This window comes from Mandrillus leucophaeus, unplaced genomic scaffold, assembly GCF_000951045.1.
Source record: "Mandrillus leucophaeus isolate KB7577 unplaced genomic scaffold, Mleu.le_1.0 Scaffold1460, whole genome shotgun sequence".
NCBI classification, from domain to species: Eukaryota; Metazoa; Chordata; class Mammalia; order Primates; family Cercopithecidae; genus Mandrillus; species Mandrillus leucophaeus.
The window spans coordinates 57,064-63,509 of record NW_012101433.1 but is presented as its reverse complement, the minus strand read 5'-3'; the positions used below and the strand labels follow the sequence as shown (position 1 = coordinate 63,509).

Sequence of the window (6,446 nt, the reverse complement as noted above, 5' to 3'; positions counted from 1 at the left end):
CTATGGAAGAAAAATGAACCTGTATTTGTTTAGGTGATTGAACTTTCAGATTGATACACTCCCAATACATACGAAGGATGATCCCAAATATACCTGTATGTGCAATTATGAATAAAAAAAATTAAAGTGATGATCTCTGGGTGGTAGGATTCTCCTTTTTTTTATTTTATAAAGTTTTTCCAAAGGGCGTGTAAATAATAATCAGAGAAATATTTCTGTACATTCACAAAATAAACAATGGTACTAATTTTATTTTTTAAAAATAAACAAAATGTTGGGCCCCCAGAAGGTAATTCACTACCATATGATAAGTTAATTAGCCACAACCGAGACGAACACTTGTGGGTACCCTGGAGGACGGGTGCAGCAGCAGTGACAGGTCCCCTCCAGAACAGTATGTGGTTCCAAACTCCTGAGGGAGGTGGGGCAGACCCCAGGGAAGTAGATGAGAACCTGCGTGAGGCTCTGCGGGGAGAGAGGATGTTCCTCAGCCCTCACAAGGACATGTCAGTTACACCGGAGATTAGGCCCTGGCCTTGGCTGGGCAGCCTGCCAGGCAGGTTCTCAGCAGCATGGCATGATAACAGGAGGAGGGGAAGCCTGGCAAGCTGGGATAGCTCTGGGGTCTTCAGGTGGGGCTGTCTCGGTCAGCACCTGTGTTGGCTGTAAACACAGATTTCCAGCAAGCAGAGTGTTGCAATCTCTCCCACCACAAACCTGGACCATCAGCGATGTTTCCATAGCAGCACCCACGCCAGTGAGGAATCTGGACGTGATCTGTGATCCCCTCTCCCACTTTTCCTTCTCTCTTAGAATGGGACAGACCAGCCTGGAGCAGCTATGTCCTGTAGTGACTCCAGTTTGCTGCTCTCTTCCTTTCCTTCTTCCTCCTGCCCTCAGTCTCCTCTGCCTCCTTCACCTTCTACATCTGGAAGCTCAAGTCACCTGCCTGAGCCTGGGCTTCTCATGTAAATCACAGAGTGCCAGTCAATGCCTCCCTTCCTCTTCCCAGGGAGCAACTTCAATCTTCCCTGCCTGCCATGGGGAGCCAGACCCTACCCCTTATCACTTATGGGACCATCCACAGCCCATTTCCTCACCCCTGCAATGGGACAGCAGTCCTGCCTGCCCACCTGGCAGTGCTAATTCCAGGCCTGGGGCCCTCCTGGGAAAATCACCAGTGTGGGTGATATGGTGGGTGTTTGTGTGTGTGGAGGGGTGGGGCTGCCATCTGGGCATTTACAGACCCCGTCCTTCCTCTCTCTCCATGCTTGTCGCATGTCAGGAATCCCTCTCCTTTGTGCCAGGAAACATAAGGCATTTTCAGATCCGTCATCTCATTGAGCCTTGCATCTCCTTGGTGAAGTTGGAATTATTGTCACCATTTTACTGATAAGTAAACTGAGGCTCAGAAAGAGGGAATTCATTCCCCAGGGTTCCACTGTTGATTTATAGCCAATCTGGGATTAGGATGCGTGTTCTGGATTCCTGCCAGGGTTCTGGCCCATCTGCAGCCAAGGCCTATCTTTCTGCTCCCACGAGGCCCCCTTTCCATTCCTTTCCTCACCATGACAGCCATTGTCACCACCACCCAGAGCCTGTGCTCGCTGTCACACCCTCGCTGTCCCCTGCGGCTGGGCTGGAACCCACCATGTCCATCAGACGGATTTTCCTAAATGGAGGTTGGGCTCCAAATCCACACCCCCAAGACTGACACAAATTGCACTACAGGGGGCCTCAACTGTGGGCATTTCTGGTCTAGAGAGAGAGAGGGTCCCGTAGAAATGTCAATATCATTTGGCAGAGAGGAGAGTGGAAACACAGGAGAAAGATCAGGGAGTGACATCAGGAGGAGGTGGCCTTTGAGTTGGGCCTTGAGGGTTGTGTCAGTGTTACCAGGCAAGGAAGGCTGGGAAGGGCATTCCAGGAGGAAAGAGCAGCATTCTCCAAGGCTCAGACTGGTCTGGTGGCTGCAGGGTAGAACTGGGTGACCTGGACACCTCGAGACGGTGCTCCCTTTACAGGAGAAAATCTGCAGTTCCCATATTTGGGGCAGTCTCAGAATCCCCCAGAGATCTTGTGAAATTCCTGGGTCCAGTTAATCTGCACTTCTCACAGTCAGGAGCTGCGACCTCACCCCACAGTTCTCATACAGATGATCCCTGGATTACTCTTGAAGAAAGAGGACTGAGGAGATTTTGGCCCAAGCACTGTGCAGGGTTGGGATAGGGATAGATGTGGAATGGGCCAGAGGAACAGTGGTCAGAGCTGTACCCTCCTGGGCCACCCTGTCTAAAATGTGGCCCTACAGTTTCCCTTCCCCACTGACACATTCTATCCTCCTTCACTTTTCCTTTTTCCCTGGTGCTCTTTTTTATTTTATTATTTATTTTAAATACAGGGTCTCACTATGTTGCCCAGACTGGTCTCAAGGTCCTGACCTTAACTATCCTCCCATCTCAGCCTCCCAAAACCCTAGGATTACAGGCATGAAGCACTATGCTCACATCACCAACTCACATGGTGAACGTTTGATGAGTTCATTTATTACCTGTTTCACTCTACTAGTGTGAGGGCTACATGAGGAAAGGGACTTTGTCTGTCTCATTCACTGCTGTAGCCAAGTGTCTACAATGTGTAAGGTCATGGAAGGAGTTTTTTCCGTTTTGGTTTGTAATTGAAATTTTGTGACGCAGAAGGTATCTGAGTAGATTCAGTGACTTACAGGAAAAGGGAGAGCAGCCTTGGTGTGCACAAGAGTGACAGGGAGATCAAGACAGAGAGATTCCAGAGGAGAGTTCCTGGAAGAGGCTGGGGGACAGGCGGGGCAACTGGGGAGGGTCCCTCTGGATGTCAGTTCCTTTGAAGCTGGCAGGGAGGGAGGAGGTGCACAGGTGGAGAGGGCTGCCTGAAGAAGACCTCCTTGACTTCCATATTCTTCACGAAGTGACAGGTGAGGGGCTTCCTGGGAGAGAGGGCAGGGGAGGAGTGAGTGATGGTGGGCCTGGAGCAGTGCCCCAGGGAGAAGGGGTGAATGCATTACTGAGGCTGGACCCTGGTCATGATGCTTGCCTTGGCCTCGAGATTCATTGAGAACCAGCCTCCTCCAGTGAGCTGAGATCACACCACTGCATTCCAGCCTGGGGACAGAGTGAGACTCCGTCTAAAAAAAAAACCACAAAAACCCAAAACAAGTAAGCAACAACAACAACAACAAAAACAGCCTCCAGGTCCCAATGTGCCCAGCTGGACCACATGCTGCTTCCTGGATGTGCCACCATTACTACTGGAACACAAATCCCGAGTCACCTCTTCCAGAAAGCCTGCCTGGATTCAGTGCCCATCTGACTGGGCTCCTGCAGCACCTGGTCTGCCCCTACAATGTGACTTGCCTCTGCCTGCCTCTTATCACAGTTGTCTGTGTTTTTACCTGCTTCAGTGAGGTCTGTCCAGGGCCGGGCCAGGCCGATCCATTCTAGGGGCTAGAGCAGGTGCCAGCAATGGCTGGGCTCTGGTAGGCCTGGGCAACAGGCAGGCCAGGTTCTCACGCTGGGCACTGGATGCCTTTTGTGGGCCCAACTGGGCATGACCACTGCTTCTGAGTGGCTGGAAACTTTCTGGGAGAGACCTGGTTCTCCTGGGCTGACCCTTGCTCCCCAGGTACTTCCTCCCTCCCTCCCTCCTTTGCCGAAACCCTTTTGCATGTACTCAAAATCCTGCTCCAGCACCCGCAGGCCCCTGGTTTTCAGCAACCTCAGGGAACTCTTCCTTTTCCTCCTTGCTGTAAGAGGCCCAATCCCCTGAGAACACTGCTGCCTTGCTATCCTCTGTTGTAGCCCGTCCCTGGGTCTGAGCAGGGTAGGTCCTCCTTGCTTCTCATTGCCTCCCTCTTTCAGCTCATCACCCTTCTCTTCCACATAACCAGTCATGTGCCACAAAATGATGTTTCAGTCCACCTAGATCACATGTGCAATGGTGGACCCATGAAACTATAATGAAGCCGAAAGATGCCTACTGCCTAGCCTAGTGACATAACAATTATAACATTATGGCACAGTTAGTTAAAAAACAATTATTATAAAAGATTTATAATTCTATAGGAAAAGAAGGCTAAGAAGAAATGCACTCAAGCCATGAGCTGTAGCCCCACCTCCCCGACTTCAGGACAGAAAGCTCTGGGCTCCAGCCCTTACATTCCTGGGCCTCCAGGGCTCCCTGGACTTTAGGAAACAGCTAGTGAAGGAGTCCAAGTCCACTTTGACTCAGAGCTGTGTGATGTCAACAAGGTGCTTCCCCTCTGTGGTCCTCAGTGTCTTTGTCTAATAACAAGAGATGATGGTCCCAGCTCAGTAGTCTCCTTGGGGCTGGGGTAAATGGGACAGGGAGGGTGACAATGCTTTGTGGACAGAGAGGAGGAATTCTGAGTGACTACCAGAGGGTGCTATGTTTATTTCACAATTTCAAACATGACAGAACTGCAGAAAACAGACGTCAAGACTCCCTTGTAATTCCATTTGGGGTCTAGAGCTTAGATTTTGTTTTGTCTAAGCAGAGGCAAACATTATATATAGATATGTAACCAGTTAATTGATGTGGGATTATAACATGTGTTTAAAAGTTACTGATGTGGGACATCTTTGCATATCAATAAATAAGCATTTATTTTATTTGTTTTAATACCTGTGAAATATTCCACTGTATGAAGAAACTGAAATCTCTCCTTCCATTGTGGATATTTGGACTGATGAACCACTGGAATAATACAGAGAGGGCAGATCAAAGCATTTGTCAGCCTGGAAGATCAAAGTGAGAGGTTTATTACAGAAGACAGTAATGCTAAAAGGGAAGGAGAGCTAAGTGAGTCTACCTGCTGCAATCAGAGCCCAGAATCTCACCACCCTAAGAAGCAGAAGACAACGTGGCCAAAAGGGCAGAGGCCCCCAGGACTCCCAGCAGTGAGGCCAGATGCAAACTTGTCATCCCACCCTGTGTGTGAGCTTCTTGTGCCCTGGACAGTCTTTCCTGAGGCAGAGGCTGTTTTAAGAGCTTAGAGCACCCATTCTACAGCAGAATTTCTTATGAATGATGTCCCTGTTCTGTGCTTCTCACCTATCCTGGGCCCTTGTCCCAGCATGACTTTGGGTAGTGGGTGAACATCACTGGATGCCCTGCTAGGTTATATTAGGGCCTCGACACACTTCTGTTGATCTCAATTTTATGCATTTTTATAGCATTGGCACCTCTTTATCCTCTTGCCTAATTATTTCCTTGTGATAAATTCCTAAGAACTGCAATTGCTAGGCCAATATGTTGTCACATTTTCATAGTTTGGTACCGACTAGAGATATTAAAGGAACAAAACCAAGATCCAGAAATAGATGCAAAGCCTTAAGAGAATTTAGTGACTGAGATGTGGTTTCTAATTGGGGAGAAAAGGTGGGTTATTGAAGGAGCGCTGTTGGAGACACAGGGCAGCCATCTGGAAAAAATAGCCTCACTCCTTGTATAAAAATACATTCCAACTGAAGCCAAGCTGTGAAAAAAAAGCCAAAAAGGGAGAATGTTTGTATGATTTATTAGGGGGAGGACACGATTGTCCTCACCCCAGAACAAGACTGATGAAGCAGCCATCACTCGGAACATTGCTGGACGCTGCAGCTGAAGGAAATCACAAGCAGGGACTCACGTGCAGCTTTCTAAGCACAGCCTCAAACCTAGAAGTCATCAATGACTGATAAATTTGACTCCATGAAAATTAATACTTTCTATTAAAAAATCACAAAATCAAACATCTGTCAACAAACTGAAAAAAATGTTCTGCAGCATACCTAAGAGATGACAGGCTAATGTTGGCACTTTATGTTAAAACCTACTACAAATCACCAAACAGAAAACCCACAGCCAGACTCAAAAAATGAAGAGACAGTTCAAAGACAAACAAATGCAGATAATTTCTACACATAAGAGAATATTAAAATGTTTGTGAACTTTGTGTGTGGCCCTGGGTGTGGCCATGAATGGGTAGTCGCTAGTGGTATTCACAGATACACCCTTTTTCCTCCTTTGCGCACTTAGTGCTACTGCAGGTTCCCACTTGTGAAATTCGGTGCAGTCTTGCATCTTGCTTTGGAGGAGAAAATGTGAATGGAAGTGATGGAAGCCGCCTGTGAGTTCTGGTTGCTTCATCAGTTTGGTTCTGGGGTGAGGACAATCATGTAATGAAGCAAAGCCCTCAACGAACATGTTGTTTTGGGGAGAAATAAACCTCTGTCATGTTAGGTTTTGGGTTGTGTATGTGATAGAAGCAGAACCCAGCCTATTCTGACAGATTCCTCAGGCATTGCTCATGGGTTGACAGAATTAACCTAAAGCATTTGTGTGCCTTTTGTCTGAAAATTCCACTTTTAGGAATTTATGAAACAGACACACTCACATTTGCAAAGAGG

General features: G+C 47.9%; 1 long non-coding RNA gene across 1 annotated transcript; it reads right to left on the bottom strand.

Annotated features, from left to right (window-relative positions):
* Positions 1–212: 212 nt before the first annotated feature.
* LOC105535459 lies at positions 213–1,760 on the bottom strand. Its single transcript, XR_001005430.1, has 2 exons — positions 1,651–1,760; positions 213–465 (listed from the first exon to the last, which is right to left on the bottom strand). It is a non-coding gene; the product is annotated as an uncharacterized LOC105535459 (long non-coding RNA).
* Positions 1,761–6,446: the final 4,686 nt, after the last annotated feature.